The sequence below is a fragment of the Rhodnius prolixus genome, unplaced genomic scaffold (genome assembly GCF_049639745.1).
Source record: "Rhodnius prolixus isolate KJV_2025 unplaced genomic scaffold, Rpr scaffold_7, whole genome shotgun sequence".
Classification (NCBI taxonomy): Eukaryota; Metazoa; Arthropoda; class Insecta; order Hemiptera; family Reduviidae; genus Rhodnius; species Rhodnius prolixus.
This window is the reverse complement of record NW_027411582.1, coordinates 11,079,735-11,098,902: the sequence shown is the minus strand read 5'-3', so window position 1 is coordinate 11,098,902 and position 19,168 is coordinate 11,079,735. Positions and strand designations below refer to the sequence as shown.

The following is a 19,168-nucleotide window of genomic DNA, read 5'->3' as shown; positions in this document are numbered from 1 at the left end:
TTATTGATTTAAAAAGAACCCTTTTTACTAGATTAGTACAGAAGTTGTATATTTAGCTGGCAATAAATTTTTTCTAGTTAATTTAAGTTTTGATCATAAAAAGTAAAAGGCAAATTTAAGTCAAAAAAGGACATCAATACAGAAAAAAGTTGAAAAAAATTAAACCCGCTTGCTGTAGAAATAACTTGACGAGATATTATTAGTTTCATTTCAAGTTCAAACTGTAGCAGTTGAGGTATATTTTTTTTTAACAATTTTTCATATATATCTCGAAACTTTCGCGATATGGCACCAGATAACACTTTTACATTCTACAACCCCTTTAAAACGGTCACAATTTTTAGTTTGTAGTCATTTCGCTTATCGTTAATGAACATCTTTTTATTTATAAAGTTTAATTAAATTTGGAAAAAAATTTTAATTGAAGCTACATTTGTGCTTTGAAACGTGTACTGTCTCTGTTGGCCTATTTCCGGGAGCAGTTGCCCAGGGAGCACCTCGAGGAGGTAGAGATCAGATTTCGCTCCCCAAAAATTGTCTACCGATTATCAGAATAACAATAAGGTATAGGGATATCTTTTCTTATTAATGCAAGGTACAAATTTAAAATCTAGATATTGTCTTTAAAAACTGAGAAGTTTTAAGATTAGCAGTATCGAAGTGTAATGCAAGAACCTTGACAATTATTATAGTAAGAGAAAATCGTGTGATAGTTCTCTTGAATTTTTTTCTGTTTGTGATTTAGTGATTTAGATTTAGTCACTAAATCATACTCAAGTGAATCTAGTAAATATGTTATCTTGATTCGTTCACAGGAACAGTATAAAGAAATGAGAAATTATTTTAAACATTATTATAAATACTTCTCAGAAGGTTTTATAAAAATGATTTTATATTTAAAATTTAAAAATACTTTCAATTGATTATAACATATTTCATATTGTAAAATATTAAATATATAATTGCTACACTGTCTTTCTGAAAAGTCGGGACACATGATTCTAGAAGTTTCCCTCCATTTGTACTGTATATTTCTTTTGGTATATTATGGTTGTAGGTAATAAAGAACAACAGTGGAATACTTTGGTTCTTTAAATAGTGTTTTGGTTTTTTGCAATAAATATATAGAATTTTAACAGAAACGCAGTCAAGAGGTGTACAAGACTGCAGGCTGTTTCATTTGGAAAACGTTGAGAAATATGAGTGCTCTGTTTCCCAGTTTAATCACCTAGCAATCTACAATTTCCTTTTACGACTTTAGGAATGTAAGTAATAGATTTTCTATGATTTTTTAGAAAACATTAAGAATTATAAGCCTAGTTTAACTGAATTTTTTTAAAAAAAAAATTGAATTAAAATGAGCATATTGTTCTTGTTAGGCTAGGGTACCCGCAGGGACGTTAAGGTCCCCAAAGAAGTGGCTAGTCCACTTCCCCCTTACGGGAGGTATTATCGTTAATGAAAATCTTTGTATTTATAAAGTTTAATTAAATTTGGAAAAAAATTAAATTGAAGCTACATTGGAGCTTTAAAAAATGTACTGTCTCTGTTAGCCTACTCCCGGGAGTAGTTGCCCAGGGAGCACCTCGAGGAGGTAGAGATCAGTTTTCGCTCCCCAAAGAACGCCTTTCTACCCACATCCGCATTCTAGTTGGTCATTTAAGCAGGCATAGGGATACGTAGAACTCCATACAATAGAGTTTGTAAAATGGATTGGGATAAAATTGGAGGAAAAGGGAATAGGGTAAGAATATCGTTTAGTGATTAAGGGATATACAGGGAGATCTGTCTGCATAGACCAATGACTAGAATGAGTTAAACCTAAATTTCTAGGTTATGTATAGGATGGGGCAATTAGGGAAATAGGGGGATTATTAGAAAGGCGTTCGGAAAAAAAGGGTTTATGGACTGGTGGATAATTGGCATTATAAAAAGATTCAGACTTGAAGAAAACAAAGTCTGCAAAACCAACAAAGAAAACGAAATTCAAGAATCAAGAAGAAGACGATTAACAACTGAAACCCTAGCCTGAAATTAAACAAATCAACCAAGAAAAAAAAGATTTTAAAAAACAATGAAACGTGTAATGTATAAATCGGAGCCAGTGTTTTTTGTCACGAAATGTTGTGCAGGATGTGTATCCGAGATAAATCTAACACAATAATTAATTAGTTGGTATATTTGATTCACTTTTAGTCTTAAAAAACCGAGTAAAAACATTGTTAGTGGCCACTAAAATGTTTTAAATAATTATAATTCCAAGTATTCATTTAGGTGAGTAGTGAACATGCAATTAGTGAAATGATTTAATTTTTTCATGCATTATTATCATGCTATTAGTTACACCATATTAATTGAAAATGAAAATGTAAAATAAGTGGAATTATAATTAAAATTCAAGCGAAAGATTATACTAGAAAATTTGTAAAAGTAAATGTTCAAGTGTTCACTTAAATAAGTTTAGGTTGTGTATTTATTAGAAGACGTGCACTGAGATTATTATTATAGTCAGTATGTAACTAAATAAAATATCTGTTCCAAACAATTTCCTTATAATACTACTTTTCAACTACTTTGAGATCCACTACTGAGGTTCCAAAGATATGGTTATCTTCTGAGCTGAAGGACGGACACATCACTAAGTTAAAACTAAGATACCATCTAAACTAATTACATCAGACATTCATTAAAATTCCTAGGATATGGTTTCTTCTGATATGGCAGGGGCACACTTTAGCCATCCTTTGAAATTCCTGAGATATGGTTTCTTCTTATTCGACAGGGGCACACATTAGCCATCGTTTGAAATTCTGGAGATATGGTTTCTTCTTATACGGTAGAGGCATACTGCCCAACTTACAACTAAGCTTAACCTAACTTATAAACTAGATACGTTAGCAATCCATTGAAATTCTGGAGATATGGTTTCTTCTTATATGCCAGGGGCACACTTTAGCCATCGTTTGAAATTCCAGAGATATGGGTTCTTCTTATAGGGTATGGGCCCACTTGCCCAACTTACAATTAAGCTTAACCTAACTTACAAACTAGATATTTTAGTCACCCATTGAAATTCCTGAGATATGGTTTCATCTTACATAACAGGGGCACATTTACCCAACATATAACTAAGCTTAACCTAACTTACAAACTAGATACTTCAGCCATCCATTGAAATTCTGGAGATATGGTTTCTTCTTATGTGGCAGAAGCACACTTGCACAACTTACAACTAAACTTAACCTAACTTACAAACTAGATACTTTTAGCCATCCGTTGAAATTCCTAAGATATGGTTTTTTCTGATATGGCAGGGGCATACTGCCCAACTTACAACTAAGCTTAACCTAACTTATAAACTAGATACGTTAGCCATCCATTTAAATTCTGGAGATATGGTTTCTTCTTATATGGCAGAGGCACACTTCACCAACTTACAACTATGCTTAACCTAACTTACAAACTAGATACATTTAGCCATCCATTCAAATTCCTGAGATATGGTTTCTTCTGATATGGCAGGGGCATACTGCCCAACATACAACTTAGCTTAACCTAACTTACAAACTAGATACTTAAGCCATCCATTGAATAACCTAAGATATGGTTTCTTCTTATATGACAGGGGCACACTTTAGCCATCGTTCGAAATTCCTGATATGGTTTCTTCTTACATGGCGGGGGCACACTTGCCCAACTTACAACTAAGCTTAACCTAACTTATAAACTAGATACGTTAGCCATCCATTGAAATTCTGGAGATATGGTTTCTTCTTATATGGTAGGGACCCACTTGCCCAACTTACAACTAAGCTTAACCTAACTTACAACCTAGATACTTAAGCCATCCATTGAATAACCTAAGATATGGTTTCTTCTTATATGACAGGGGCACACTTTAGCCATCGTTTGAAATTCCTGAGATATGGTTTCTTCTTATATGGTAGGGGCATACTGCCCAACTTATAACTAAGCTTAACCTAACTTATAAACTAAATACGTTAGCCATCCATTGAAATTCTGGAGATATGGTTTCTTCTTATATGGCAGAGGCACACTTGCCCAACTTACAACTAAATTTATCCTAACTTATAAACTAGATACTCTAGCAATCCATTGAAATTCCTAAGATATGGTTTCTTCTTATATAGCAGGGGCACTCTTGCCCAACTTACAACTAAACCTAACCTAACTTACAAACTATATACTTTTAGCCATCCATTGAAATTCCTAAGATATGGTTTCTTCTGATATGGCAACGGCATACTGCCCAACTTACAACTAAGCTTAACCTAACTTATAAACTAGATACGTTAGCCATCCATTGAAATTCTGGAGATATGGTTTCTTCTTATGTGGCAGAGGCACACTTGCCCAATTTACAACTAAACTTAACCTAACTTACAAACTAGATACTTTTAGCCTTCCATTAAAATTCCTGAGATATAGTTTCTTCTTATATGGTAGGGGCATACTGCCCAACTTACAACTAAGCTTAACCTAACTTACAAACTAGATACCTTTAGCCATCCATTAAAATTCCTGAGATATGGTTTCTTCTTATATGGCAGGGGCCCACTTGTCCAACTTACAACTAAGCTTAACCTAACTTATAAACTAGATACTCCAGCAATCCATTGAAATTCCTAAGATATGGTTTCTTCTTATATAGCAGGGGCACACTTGCCCAACTTACAACTAAACCTCACCTAACTTACAAACTATATACTTTTAGCCATCCATTGAAATTCCTAAGATATGGTTTCTTCTGATATGGCAACGGCATACTGCCCAACTTACAACTAAGCTTAACCTAACTTACAAACTAGATACGTTAGCCATCCCTTGCAATTCTGGAGATATGGTTTCTTCTTATATGGTAGGGGCCCACTTGCCAAACTTACAACTAAGCTTAACCTAACTTACAAACTAGATACTTAAGCCATCCATTGAATAACCTAAGATATGGTTTCTTCTTATATGACAGGGGCACACTTTAGCCATCGTTTGAAATTCCTGAGATATGGTTTCTTCTTATATGGTAGGGGCATACTGCCCAACTTACAACTAAGCTTAACCCAACTTATAAGCTAGATACGTTAGCCATCCATTGAAATTCTGGAGATATGGTTTCTTCTTATATGGTAGGGGCTCACTTGCCCAACTTACAACTAAGCTTAACTTAACTTACAAACTAGATACTTTTAGCCATCCATTGAAATTCCTAAGATATGGTTTCTTCTGATATGGCAGGGGCATACTGCCCAACTTACAACTAAGCTTAACCTAACTTATAAACTAAATACGTTAGCCATCCATTGAAATTCTGGAGATATGGTTTCTTCTTATATGGCAGAGGCACACTTGCCCAACTTACAACTAAACTTAACCTAACTTTCAAACTAGATAGTTTTAGCCATCCATTCAAATTCCTGAGATATGGTTTCTTCTGATATGGCAGGGGCATACTGCCCAACTTACAACTAAACTTAACCTAACTTACAAACTAGATACTTCAGCCATCCATTGAATTTCTTAAGATATGATTTCTTCTTATATGACAGGGGCACACTTTAGTTATCGTTTGAAATTCCTGAGATATGGTTTCTTCTTACATGGTAGGGGCATACTGCCCAACTTACAACTAAGCTTAACCTAACTTACAAACTAGATACTTTTAGCCATCCATTAAAATTCCTGAGATATGGTTTCCTCTTATATGGCGGGGGCACACTTGCCCAACTTACAACTAAACTTAACCTAACTTACAAACTAGATACGTTAGCCATCCATTGAAATTCTGGAGATATGGTTTCTTCTTATGTGGCAGAGGCACACTTACCCAATTTACAACTCAACTTAACCTAACTTACAAACTAGATACTTTTAGCCATCCATTAAAATTCTTGAGATATAGTTTCTTCTTATATGGTAGGAGCATACTGCCCAACTTACAACTAAGCTTAACCTAACTTACAAACTAGATACCTTTAGCCATCCATTAAAATTCCTGAGATATGGTTTCTTCTTATATGGTAGGGGTATACTGCCCTACTTACAACTAAGCTTAACCTAACTTATAAACTAGATACGTTCGCCATCCATTGAAATTCTGGAGATATGATTTCTTCTTATATGTTAGGGGCCCACTTGCCCAACTTACAATTAAGCTTAACCTAACTTATAAACTAGATACACCAGCAATCCATTGAAATTCCTAAGATATGGTTTCTTCTTATATAGCAGGGGCACACTAGCCCAACTTACAACTAAACCTAACCTAACATACAAACTATATACTTTTAGCCATCCATTGAAATTCCTAATATATGGTTTCTTCTGATATGGCAACGGCATACTGCCCAACTTACAACTAAGCTTAACCTAACTTATAAACTAGATACGTTAGCCACCCATTGAAATTCTGGAGATATGGTTTCTTCTTATGTGGCAGAGGCACAATTGCCCAATTTACAACTAAACTTAACCTAACTTACAAACTAGATACTTTTAGCCATCCATTAAAATTCCTGAGATAAAGTTTCTTCTTATATGGTAGGGGCATACTGCCCAACTTACAACTAAGCTTAACCCAACTTATAAGCTAGATACGTTAGCCATCCATTGAAATTCTGGAGATATGGTTTCTTCTTATATGGTAGGGGCCCACTTGCCCAACTTACAACTAAGCTTAACTTAAATTACAAACTAGATACTTTTAGCCATCCATTGAAATTCCTAAGATATGGTTTCTTCTGATATGGCACGGGCATACTGCCCAACTTACAACTAAGTTTAACCTAACTTATAAGCTTAATACGTTAGCCATCCATTGAAATTCTGGAGATATGGTTTCTTCTTATATGGCAGAGGCACACTTGCCCAACTTACAACTAAACTTAACCTAACTTACAAACTAGATAGTTTTAGCCATCCATTCAAATTCCTGAGATATGGTTTCTTCTGATATGGCAGGGGCGTACTGCCCAACTTACAATTAATCTTAACCTAACTTACAAACTAGATACTTCAGCCATCCATTGAATTTCCTAAGATATGATTTCTTCTTATATGACAGGGGCACACTTTAGATATCGCTTGAAATTCCTGAGATATGGTTTCTTCTTACATGGCGGGGGCACACTTGCCCAACTTACAACTAAGCTTAACCTAACTTATAAACTAGATACGTTAGCCATCCATTGAAATTCTGGAGATATGGTTTCTTCTTATATGGTAGGGACCCAACTTACAACTAAGCTTAACCTAACTTACAACCTAGATACTTAAGCCATCCATTGAATAACCTAAGATATGGTTTCTTCTTATATGACAGGGGCACACTTTAGCCATCGTTTGAAATTCCTGAGATATGGTTTCTTCTTATATGGTAGGGGCATACTGCCCAACTTATAACTAAGCTTAACCTAACTTATAAACTAAATACGTTAGCCATCCATTGAAATTCTGGAGATATGGTTTCTTCTTATATGGCAGAGGCACACTTGCCCAACTTACAACTAAATTTATCCTAACTTATAAACTAGATACTCTAGCAATCCATTGAAATTCCTAAGATATGGTTTCTTCTTATATAGCAGGGGCACTCTTGCCCAACTTACAACTAAACCTAACCTAACTTACAAACTATATACTTTTAGCCATCCATTGAAATTCCTAAGATATGGTTTCTTCTGATATGGCAACGGCATACTGCCCAACTTACAACTAAGCTTAACCTAACTTATAAACTAGATACGTTAGCCATCCATTGAAATTCTGGAGATATGGTTTCTTCTTATGTGGCAGAGGCACACTTGCCCAATTTACAACTAAACTTAACCTAACTTACAAACTAGATACTTTTAGCCTTCCATTAAAATTCCTGAGATATAGTTTCTTCTTATATGGTAGGGGCATACTGCCCAACTTACAACTAAGCTTAACCTAACTTACAAACTAGATACCTTTAGCCATCCATTAAAATTCCTGAGATATGGTTTCTTCTTATATGGCAGGGGCCCACTTGTCCAACTTACAACTAAGCTTAACCTAACTTATAAACTAGATACTCCAGCAATCCATTGAAATTCCTAAGATATGGTTTCTTCTTATATAGCATGGGCACACTTGCCCAACTTACAACCAAACCTCACCTAACTTACAAACTATATACTTTTAGCCATCCATTGAAATTCCTAAGATATGGTTTCTTCTGATATGGCAACGGCATACTGCCCAACTTACAACTAAGCTTAACCTAACTTACAAACTAGATACGTTAGCCATCCCTTGCAATTCTGGAGATATGGTTTCTTCTTATATGGTAGGGGCCCACTTGCCAAACTTACAACTAAGCTTAACCTAACTTACAAACTAGATACTTAAGCCATCCATTGAATAACCTAAGATATGGTTTCTTCTTATATGACAGGGGCACACTTTAGCCATCGTTTGAAATTCCTGAGATATGGTTTCTTCTTATATGGTAGGGGCATACTGCCCAACTTACAACTAAGCTTAACCCAACTTATAAGCTAGATACGTTAGCCATCCATTGAAATTCTGGAGATATGGTTTCTTCTTATATGGTAGGGGCCCACTTGCCCAACTTACAACTAAGCTTAACTTAACTTACAAACTAGATACTTTTAGCCATCCATTGAAATTCCTAAGATATGGTTTCTTCTGATATGGCAGGGGCATACTGCCCAACTTACAACTAAGCTTAACCTAACTTATAAACTAAATACGTTAGCCATCCATTGAAATTCTGGAGATATGGTTTCTTCTTATATGGCAGAGGCACACTTGCCCAACTTACAACTAAACTTAACCTAACTTTCAAACTAGATAGTTTTAGCCATCCATTCAAATTCCTGAGATATGGTTTCTTCTGATATGGCAGGGGCATACTGCCCAACTTACAACTAAACTTAACCTAACTTACAAACTAGATACTTCAGCCATCCATTGAATTTCTTAAGATATGATTTCTTCTTATATGACAGGGGCACACTTTAGATATCGTTTGAAATTCCTGAGATATGGTTTCTTCTTACATGGTAGGGGCATACTGCCCAACTTACAACTAAGCTTAACCTAACTTACAAACTAGATACTTTTAGCCATCCATTAAAATTCCTGAGATATGGTTTCCTCTTATATGGCGGGGGCACACTTGCCCAACTTACAACTAAACTTAACCTAACTTACAAACTAGATACGTTAGCCATCCATTGAAATTCTGGAGATATGGTTTCTTCTTATGTAGCAGAGGCACACTTACCCAATTTACAACTCAACTTAACCTAACTTACAAACTAGATACTTTTAGCCATCCATTAAAATTCTTGAGATATAGTTTCTTCTTATATGGTAGGAGCATACTGCCCAACTTACAACTAAGCTTAACCTAACTTACAAACTAGATACCTTTAGCCATCCATTAAAATTCCTGAGATATGGTTTCTTCTTATATGGCAGGGGCCCACTTTAGATATCGTTTGAAATTCCTGAGATATGGTTTCTTCTTATATGGTAGGGGTATACTGCCCTACTTACAACTAAGCTTAACCTAACTTATAAACTAGATACGTTCGCCATCCATTGAAATTCTGGAGATATGATTTCTTCTTATATGTTAGGGGCCCACTTGCCCAACTTACAATTAAGCTTAACCTAACTTATAAACTAGATACACCAGCAATCCACTGAAATTCCTAAGATATGGTTTCTTCTTATATAGCAGGGGCACACTAGCCCAACTTACAACTAAACCTAACCTAACATACAAACTATATACTTTTAGCCATCCATTGAAATTCCTAATATATGGTTTCTTCTGATATGGCAACGGCATACTGCCCAACTTACAACTAAGCTTAACCTAACTTATAAACTAGATACGTTAGCCACCCATTGAAATTCTGGAGATATGGTTTCTTCTTATGTGGCAGAGGCACAATTGCCCAATTTACAACTAAACTTAACCCAACTTATAAGCTAGATACGTTAGCCATCCATTGAAATTCTGGAGATATGGTTTCTTCTTATATGGTAGGGGCCCACTTGCCCAACTTACAACTAAGCTTAACTTAAATTACAAACTAGATACTTTTAGCCATCCATTGAAATTCCTAAGATATGGTTTCTTCTGATATGGCACGGGCATACTGCCCAACTTACAACTAAGTTTAACCTAACTTATAAGCTTAATACGTTAGCCATCCATTGAAATTCTGGAGATATGGTTTCTTCTTATATGGCAGAGGCACACTTGCCCAACTTACAACTAAACTTAACCTAACTTACAAACTAGATAGTTTTAGCCATCCATTCAAATTCCTGAGATATGGTTTCTTCTGATATGGCAGGGGCGTACTGCCCAACTTACAATTAATCTTAACCTAACTTACAAACTAGATACTTCAGCCATCCATTGAATTTCCTAAGATATGATTTCTTCTTATATGACAGGGGCACACTTTAGATATCGCTTGAAATTCCTGAGATATGGTTTCTTCTTATATGGTAGGGGCATACTGCCCAACTTACAACTAAGCTTAACCTAACTTATAAACTAGATACTTTAGCCGTCCATTGAAATTCTGGAGATATGGTTTCTTCTTATATGATAGGGGCCCACTTGCCCAACTTACAACTAAGCTTAACCTAACTTACAAACTAGATACATTTAGCCATCCATTAAAATTCCTGAGATATGGTTTCTTCTTATATGGCGGGGGCACACTTGCCCAACTTACAACTAAACTTAACCTAACTTACAAACTAGATACGTTAGCCAACCATTGAAATTCTGGAGATATGGATTCTTCTTATGTGGCAGAGGCACACTTGCCCAATTTACAACTAAACTTAACCTAACTTACAAACTAGATACTTTTAGCCATCCATTAAAATTCCTGAGATATAGTTTCTTCTTATAAGGTAGGGGCATACTGCCCAACTTACAACCAAGCTTAACCTAACTTACAAACTAGATACCTTTAGCCATCCATTAAAATTCCTGAGATATGGTTTCTTCTTATATGGCAGGGGCCCACTTTAGATATCGTTTGAAATTCCTGAGATATGGTTTCTTCTTATATGGTAGGGGCACACTTGCCCAACTTACAACTAAACTTAACCTAACTTACAAACTAGATACGTTAGCCATCCCTTGAAATTCTGGAGATATGGTTTCTTCTTATATGGTAGGGGCCCACTTGCCAAACTTACAACTAAGCTTAACCTAACTTACAAACTAGATACTTAAGCCATCCATTGAATAACCTAAGATATGGTTTCTTCTTATATGACAGGGGCACACTTTAGCCATCGTTTGAAATTCCTGAGATATGGTTTCTTCTTATATGGTAGGGGCATACTGCCCAACTTACAACTAAGCTTAACCTAACTTATTAACTAGATACGTTAGCCACCCATTGAAATTCTGGAGATATGGTTTCTTCTTATGTGGCAGAGGCACACTTGCCCAATTTACAACTAAACTTAACCTAACTTACAAACTAGATACTTTTAGCCATCCATTAAAATTCCTGAGATATAGTTTCTTCTTATATGGTGGGGGCATACTGCACAACTTACAACTAACCTTAACCTAACTTATAAGCTAGATACGTTAGCCATCCATTGAAATTCTGGAGATATGGTTTCTTCTTATATGGTAGGGGCCCACTTGCCCAACTTACAACTAAGCTTAACTTAACTTACAAACTAGATACTTTTAGCCATCCATTGAAATTCCTAAGATATGGTTTCTTCTAATATGGCAGGGGCATACTGCCCAACTTACAACTAAGCTTAACCTAACTTATAAACTAGATACTTTAGCCGTCCATTGAAATTCTGGAGATATGGTTTCTTCTTATGATAGGGGCCCACTTTCCCAACTTACAACTAAGCTTAACCTAACTTACAAACTAGATACTTTTAGCCATCCATTGAAATGCCTAAGATATGTTTTTTTCTGATATGGCAGGGGCATACTGCCCAACTTACAACTAAGCTTAACCTTACTTATAAACTAGATACTTTAGTCATCCATTGAAATTCCTAAGATATTGTTTCTTCTTATGGCAGGGGCAAACTTGCCCAACTTACAACTAAGCTTAACCTAACTTACAAACTAGATTCTTTAGTCATCCATTGAAATTCCTAGGATATATGTAGTTTCTTCTGATCGGACTGGTGGGTAAGTGGGCTTACAAAAAGATACAGACTTGAAGAAAACAAAGTCTGCAAAACCAACAAAAAAAAACGAAATTCAAGAAACAACCAGAAGACGATTAACAACTGAAACCGTAGGCTGAAATTTAACAAATCAACTAAGAAACAAAAGATTTTAAAACAATGAAACGTGTAATGTTTAAAATCGGAGCCAGTGTTTTTTGTCACGAAATGTTGTGCAGGATGTGTATCCGAGATAAATCTAACACAATAATTAATTAGTCGGTATATTTGATTCACATTTAGACTTAAAAAACCGAGTAAAAACATCGTTAGTGGCCACTAAAGTGTTTTAAATAATTATAATTCCAAGTATTCATTTAGGTGATTAGGGAACATGCAATTAGTGAAATGATTTAGTTTTTCATGCATTATTATCGTGCTATTAGTTACACCATAGTAATTAAATATGAAAATGTAAAATAAGTGGAATTATAATTCACATTGAAGCGAATGATTATACTTGAAAATTTATAAAAGTAAGTGTTAATTGAAGCTACATTTGAGCTTTAAAAAATGTACTGTCTCTGTTAGCCTACTCCCGGGAGTAGTTGCCCAGGGAGCACCTCGAGGAGGTAGAGATCAGATTTCGCTCCCCAAAAATTACCTACCGATTATCGCAATAACCATAAGGTTAAGGATTATCTTTTTTTATTAATGCATTGTACAAACTTAAAATCTAGATATTGTTTTCAATAATTGATAAAGTTTTAGATTTGCTGTATCGACGTGTAGTGGAAGAATTATTCTAATAAAATTTCTCATAAACCTATTTATATTTAATATATTATATTTAAGAACATAAGAAATCTTTTTAGGGAAACGAAATGCCCTCCAATTGTTTTAAATAGAAATTGATGGATCTTTCCATAGCCTAAAATTTTTTTAATGAAGTAATTGACTAGCCCATTACTAATAAGAATCATATAAATTCACTTGGTGTATTTCAAATCAAAGATATTTATATCATTCTTTTTATTCAATGCTTAATTCCAAAGTGAAGGTTGCCTTTCTTATTGTGCGCTTTAAAATTATTTCAAAATCCAATCAATTGTAGATTGTAGCATGTTTCATTTGAATCCTTAATTGATTTCATTAATTAATTTTATTTTAAACTATTTGAATTTCTATTATAAAATTTTAATTTGCAGTATTCTTATTAAATATTATTACTTATATATTTTTTTCCAAAATTTACTTAACCCCTGCTTATTCTGTTCAAGGTAGGTAAAGACTGTTCGGGATGACATACTTCACAATTCAGACTATTGATTGTTTTAGAAAAGTTGTTAAGAAATGTCCCAAGGTCTAAAGCTATTTCAAGAGTCGTTACAACAAAAAAGTAAATAAATAAATTTAAAATTACAATAAACATAAATTTAAATTCAAAATGTAAAAATTAATAAAGTGAATTAGAAAAATAATTAAAGCAATAAGAATATTGCTTGTACAGGCATGCAAGATTCGTTGGTCGACCACATGCTAAATTGTTTAATTTTTTATTAAAAATTATATTTAAAATAATAATAAAAATTAATTTTATGGTAAAATGTAAAAATTAATGAAGTGAAATAGAAAAGTAATTGAAGAAATAAGAATTGTTGCTTGTCCAGGCATGCAAGATTCATTGGTGGACCACGTGCTAATTCAATTCTTTTAATTTTTTAGTAGAAAAAATATCTAAAACTCCGTAAATTTAATATATTTGTATCAGTTTATTAATATTAATAAAAATTTTATTGAATTTAATTAAATAAATAATAAAATCTTACTTACGTGAACAGCATAGATGTTCACTGGTCGGGAGCCCAATGGTAACTGACTGCAAAAATCCGTTAGTCGCCATATTTGAACTTGGATTTTTTATAAAATCAAATTTAAGCATGTTCCAAGGTCTAAAGCTATTTCAAGAGTCAAGTTACAACAAAAAAGTAAATAAATAAATTTAAAATTAGAATAAACATTTTAAATTCAAAATGTAAAAATTAATAAAGTGAATTAGAAAAATAATTAAAGCAATAAGAATATTGCTTGTACAGGCATGCAAGATTCGTTGGTCGACCTCATGCTAAATTGTTTAATTTTTTATTAAAAATTATATTTAAAATAATAATAAAAATTAATTTCATGTTAAAATGTAAAAGTGAAATAGAAATATAATTAAAGAAATACGAATCATTGCTTCTCTAGGCATGCAAGATTCATTGATCGACCACGTGCAAATTCACTTTTTTAAATTTTTTAGTTAAAAAATATTTAATACCGAAAATTAATTTTATGTTAAAATGTAAAAATTAATTAAGTGGAGTAGAAATGTAATTAAAGAAATAAGAATTATTGCTTGTCCAGGCTTGCAAGATTCATTAGTAGACCACGTGCTAATTCAATTCTTTTAATTTTTTAGTAAAAAAAATATCTAAAACTCCGTAAATTTAATATATTTGTATCAGTTTATTAATATTAATAAACATTTTATTGAATTTAATTAAATAAATAATAAAATCTTACTTACGTGAACAGCATAGATGTTCACTGGTCGGGAGCCCAATGGTAACTGACTGCAAAAATCCGTTAGTCGCCATATTTGAACTTGGATTTTTTATAAAATCAAATTTAAGCATAATTCTATTTAAAATGAATTAATAACAAGTTAATTTAGATAAAAAGAAGTGATTTTCCCACAATATTAATAATTTTAAAGCCTTTTTTAAAATAAATAATTTGGGACTACTTTATGACGTCACACCTAAGCACATGGTTTTGCGGAAGAATACAAAAAGTAGTTCCAATTGAAAATTAATAATACTAATTTTTTTCTTTTAAAAAATGAAAGAATATTAAATTATTAAGTTGAATTAATTAGTTAAAAATTTATTTTCCATTAGAAATAGTTTTTTAAGGCAAAAATGAGCACCTCTACTCCTGACCTTCTTTGGCTAATTCTTGAAAATCTGCTCGATAGATTTTCTTCAAATTTGGGATTTCAATTAAATAATAGGTAAAGTTTAATAATAAATTAGTGGTAAAACTTAAAATTTTATTTAAATACTAGTTTACGAGTGTGACCTAGGGCTGAAGTTGTACTCCAAAAGTGGTCTCAAAATAAGTTTTCAGAGAACGGTTTTCAGTAAAATGTATGTAATACGGCTTAAATAGAAAGTACACAAAGTTTGAACAAAATCTTTGAAGCTGTTTTTAAGAAAATCCGTAAAAACTATTTAACCTATTACCTACCTTGTAAGTGGCGAATTTCCACGAACCTACGCGATAATTTTCTCTTTAAGGTTAATATTTTTGCAAAATCTTCATTGTCTGTAATACTACGTTAGTGGTAAGATCTTAATCTTGAGTTGAAATTGCTTCTTATGTAAGCCCTAAAGTGGAAAACCTAGTTACGTCAATATCTTTCATATTGAAAGTTTAACTCGCATTTACTGATCATTTATTCATTGTAATTGAATTTTACATCATATTTAAGAATAATAGTTAAGTGTAGGCGGAAACTTTTACCTGTGAGTCGTTTTATAAATAACTTAAATCAGCCTTTACCCAATCTTCCTTTTTCCCGTAAGTGCACTCAATCAATTTCCTTTCTATTGGTTAATATTAATCAAAAAATAAAATTTAGGTTTGATTTATGTGAAGTGCCTGTTTTTGAACAAGTTATATTATACTTAAGGGCAGTTTAGACTCTAGATGTGATGTTTAGTTCACCAAGATAGCTCAATAACCAATCAATACTCAACATATACATTCAATATTTACTTTTCTGGTTGATCAATATAGCAATTATAGATTAAATTAATGTATTTTAACAATAATATACCACCTAGAATCCTGAAGATTAATATTCCTTGAAATTATTTGAACCTGAGATCTCATATCGTTCAAAATACCATCAATTATGTGATTCGCCATCCATCTATGTGAACATACAGCAGTTTATTATCAAATAAAGTTATTCTAAGTAAATTCTATAGAAATCTTTGTATCGTAAATTAGTTAAATTTTATCATACAAGTAAAAAGTTGCTGTAAAAAAGAAGATAGTTTATTATCAGTTCAATTTCTGTATAATCTTCTTACCCAGATTAGCCAACAAATAAAGTTTACCAACAAATAAGATCAAACTAAGCTTAAAAGCATTGATAAATTTGTGAATTATATTTGTAATAATAGCAAAAAAGTTAATATTCTTCAAACATTGAATTAAAGGCATTTCTTTTTATTGAAAAATATCAACAAATTGTATGGTTTACTAAAATCTTCTTATAGTAAGTTCTAGAAGGCAGCAAAATTTAAAAACTAACCACGAATTTTGAAGAAATATAGATTTATTTAATTCTATGTATGAGTTATACCTGAAAAATCAACTCTCTAAACGTTTCCAATTAAAATGAATGTTTTATTAGATAAAATACGTGCAATTTACTACTACAATATAGAATCATAGGCCCTTAATGAAATGTTAGATTTGAAAAATGAATTCAGATGTTCTGAAACACATTCAGTTAACAATATTTTGCCACCTTCCTTATTTATTGATTGAGTTATCAATAAGATTCGTCCAATTATAATTATAAGAATCGTAGTAAAAGAAAGTGGTTTTAGAAGATTTTATGTTGCTCATTGCTTACTTAAAACGTTGAATTTCGGCCACTTTCCCACCTTCTTTTTTTATAGTTAGATTAAGGACAACCTACTTCCATGTTTTTGGAGTAATTGCTGATAATTGGCAATATGTGGATAAAGTGAAAGTTCTTAGTGGACTGGAATGAATTCAGATTGCCCTTAAATAAGATTTTGCTTAATTATCAGTAGAATAAAGGACTCAGAGTGTATGGAAATGGGATAAATAATTGCGAATGAGTATTGTAGGTCCACTATCTGCCATATTGTCGAGATGGTTGGTATTGTGAGGTTGTGTTTTTGGGAATAAGGTAATGATTTCTGTAAGAGAAGTGAGTTTCAGCGGCTTCTATTTAATATCATTAAATTACTACTTTAGCATTTAATAGTAAATAGTTCTGATAGCGTAGATTAGTTTGAACTTAATTAGGTGCGACCTCATCTAAGTCACTTAGTGGCTGGGCCGTTCTGAACAGTATACAGTGGAAATCAAGTTACTGAAACCCAAGATCTTCCTTATAGGAAAAAAAATGAATAAAATTATTTTGTAATAAAATTAAAATGTTTAAAATGTAACTTTAAATGTAATTACAGGAATGGGTGCCCTTAACGTGCTTGCAGCAAAATAATTTGTCATTTGAAGATCAAATTTTAAAAAAAAATCAGCATAATAACTTCAAAAATACCAGGTAAATTTTTAGGAACAATCCTATTTATTGTTTCTCCAATGATTTTAGCTTATTAAAAAATAAAAAAACCTAAAAGTACTGCATGACTCATACACTTAATGATTAATTAGTTTTAAAACATTCCCCTAATTTTGAATAGATACTTGAAAAATAAAAGCATATTTTAAACATACCAAATTTCTTATTTAATCCAAATTAAACAATTTTTCGATCGCTTTAAATAAACCGTCGTCTGTTGAAATTAAATAAAAAATAGATCTATCTGAGTTAATAACCAAACATTACTAGCATTTTAAAAAAAGCATTTATAAATGCCCGCCTGTTTAAAAAAGAAATTGGTTAAAGTGGTAAAAGTAAAAATGATGGTCAGGAGTAAATGTCATGTACAAAGTAAAAAGTAACAATTTTTTAAAGCATTAAGTAAAAATTTTATGTTTTTTAATTTAGCTAAAAACAGCCATCGATAGGAAAAAGTCAACAAACAAACAAACAAAAACAAAAATTTATAAAGCAAGTTAAAATGAATTATTTTTATCTTTTTCAGATACGAGTGAGTCAGTTTTAACGTTACAAGTGTAAGACCTTGAACAAGCTACCAAACCTAAAGAAAAGTGTTATTCTACAATTACACATCTCTACAATAGAGAAAACCTATTCAGGAACTAACCACTAATAAAATTACGAATTGAGGCATCAAAGAGAGAGCATTGGATTTATTTTAAAATAATTTTATTGTGACATTCATGTAGAAATATTAATAATAAAAATCATAGTTAACTCATATTTGTGATGTTTATGTACTTACTTTATAGATATCCTTAGATTAGACTCTAAACATTAGATTGTAAACATTTGATGTAATAAACCTTTCATTATTAATTTTACAATGTAATTACATTTTCTTATCACTTTTCTCCATGTAAATAAACTCGGAGAGTACCAGTTGATTGAAGTTTTCTCAAACTCTGTAAAGAAATTATTGTAAAAAAGTTTATAAATTATTTTTAAATAATAAAAAAATTGTTAATTAATAATATTGTATTTATTTTTCCTTTTAATCTCTTAAATAATAAGAAATTGAAAATAATGAAAAAATACGAAAAAAGAAAACATAAAAAAATAGTTAAAAAAGGCCTCCAAAGTCTTGAAAGAGAATCTTTATTCGTTAAAGTAGTGATTGTTCTGTAACCTAGGAGTGACAGTGCAAATTGCAGCTCATTCGTAATTAACTCCACATTGTTTTCATTAATTATGTAGCTTGAGCTTTTTTTAATTATAAAATATTACAGTTAGATGGCATTAGGTATGTGTTAATTATTGATACCGGAAGTAAGCTAAAATAAATTGTTTTATGCTGAGAAAAATGCATAAAATGTTTCTTGCTTGTCGAGTGTGCAGAAGTACTGCCAGAGTATATAGGTAGGTGATTTTTGCAGGGTGGGCGGGCGGGGGATTTAAATTTCAAAATACCTACTTTTGACTGGACAAGACAAGTCATTGTACCTATTTCATATTTGAATAGTTTTTTACAATTCTTAATACATGTTAATGACAGTGATTTTTAGACTAGACGGACATAACATGTTATCATACCTTTTT

General features: G+C 32.3%; 1 long non-coding RNA gene across 1 annotated transcript; it reads left to right on the top strand.

The window, feature by feature from the left end:
• Positions 1 to 822: 822 nt before the first annotated feature.
• LOC141446966 (uncharacterized) lies at positions 823 to 18,592 on the top strand. Its single transcript, XR_012454033.1, has 4 exons — positions 823 to 1,265; positions 13,476 to 13,594; positions 17,475 to 17,569; positions 18,114 to 18,592. It is a non-coding gene; the product is annotated as an uncharacterized lncRNA (long non-coding RNA).
• The last annotated feature ends 576 nt before the right edge of the window (positions 18,593 to 19,168 follow it).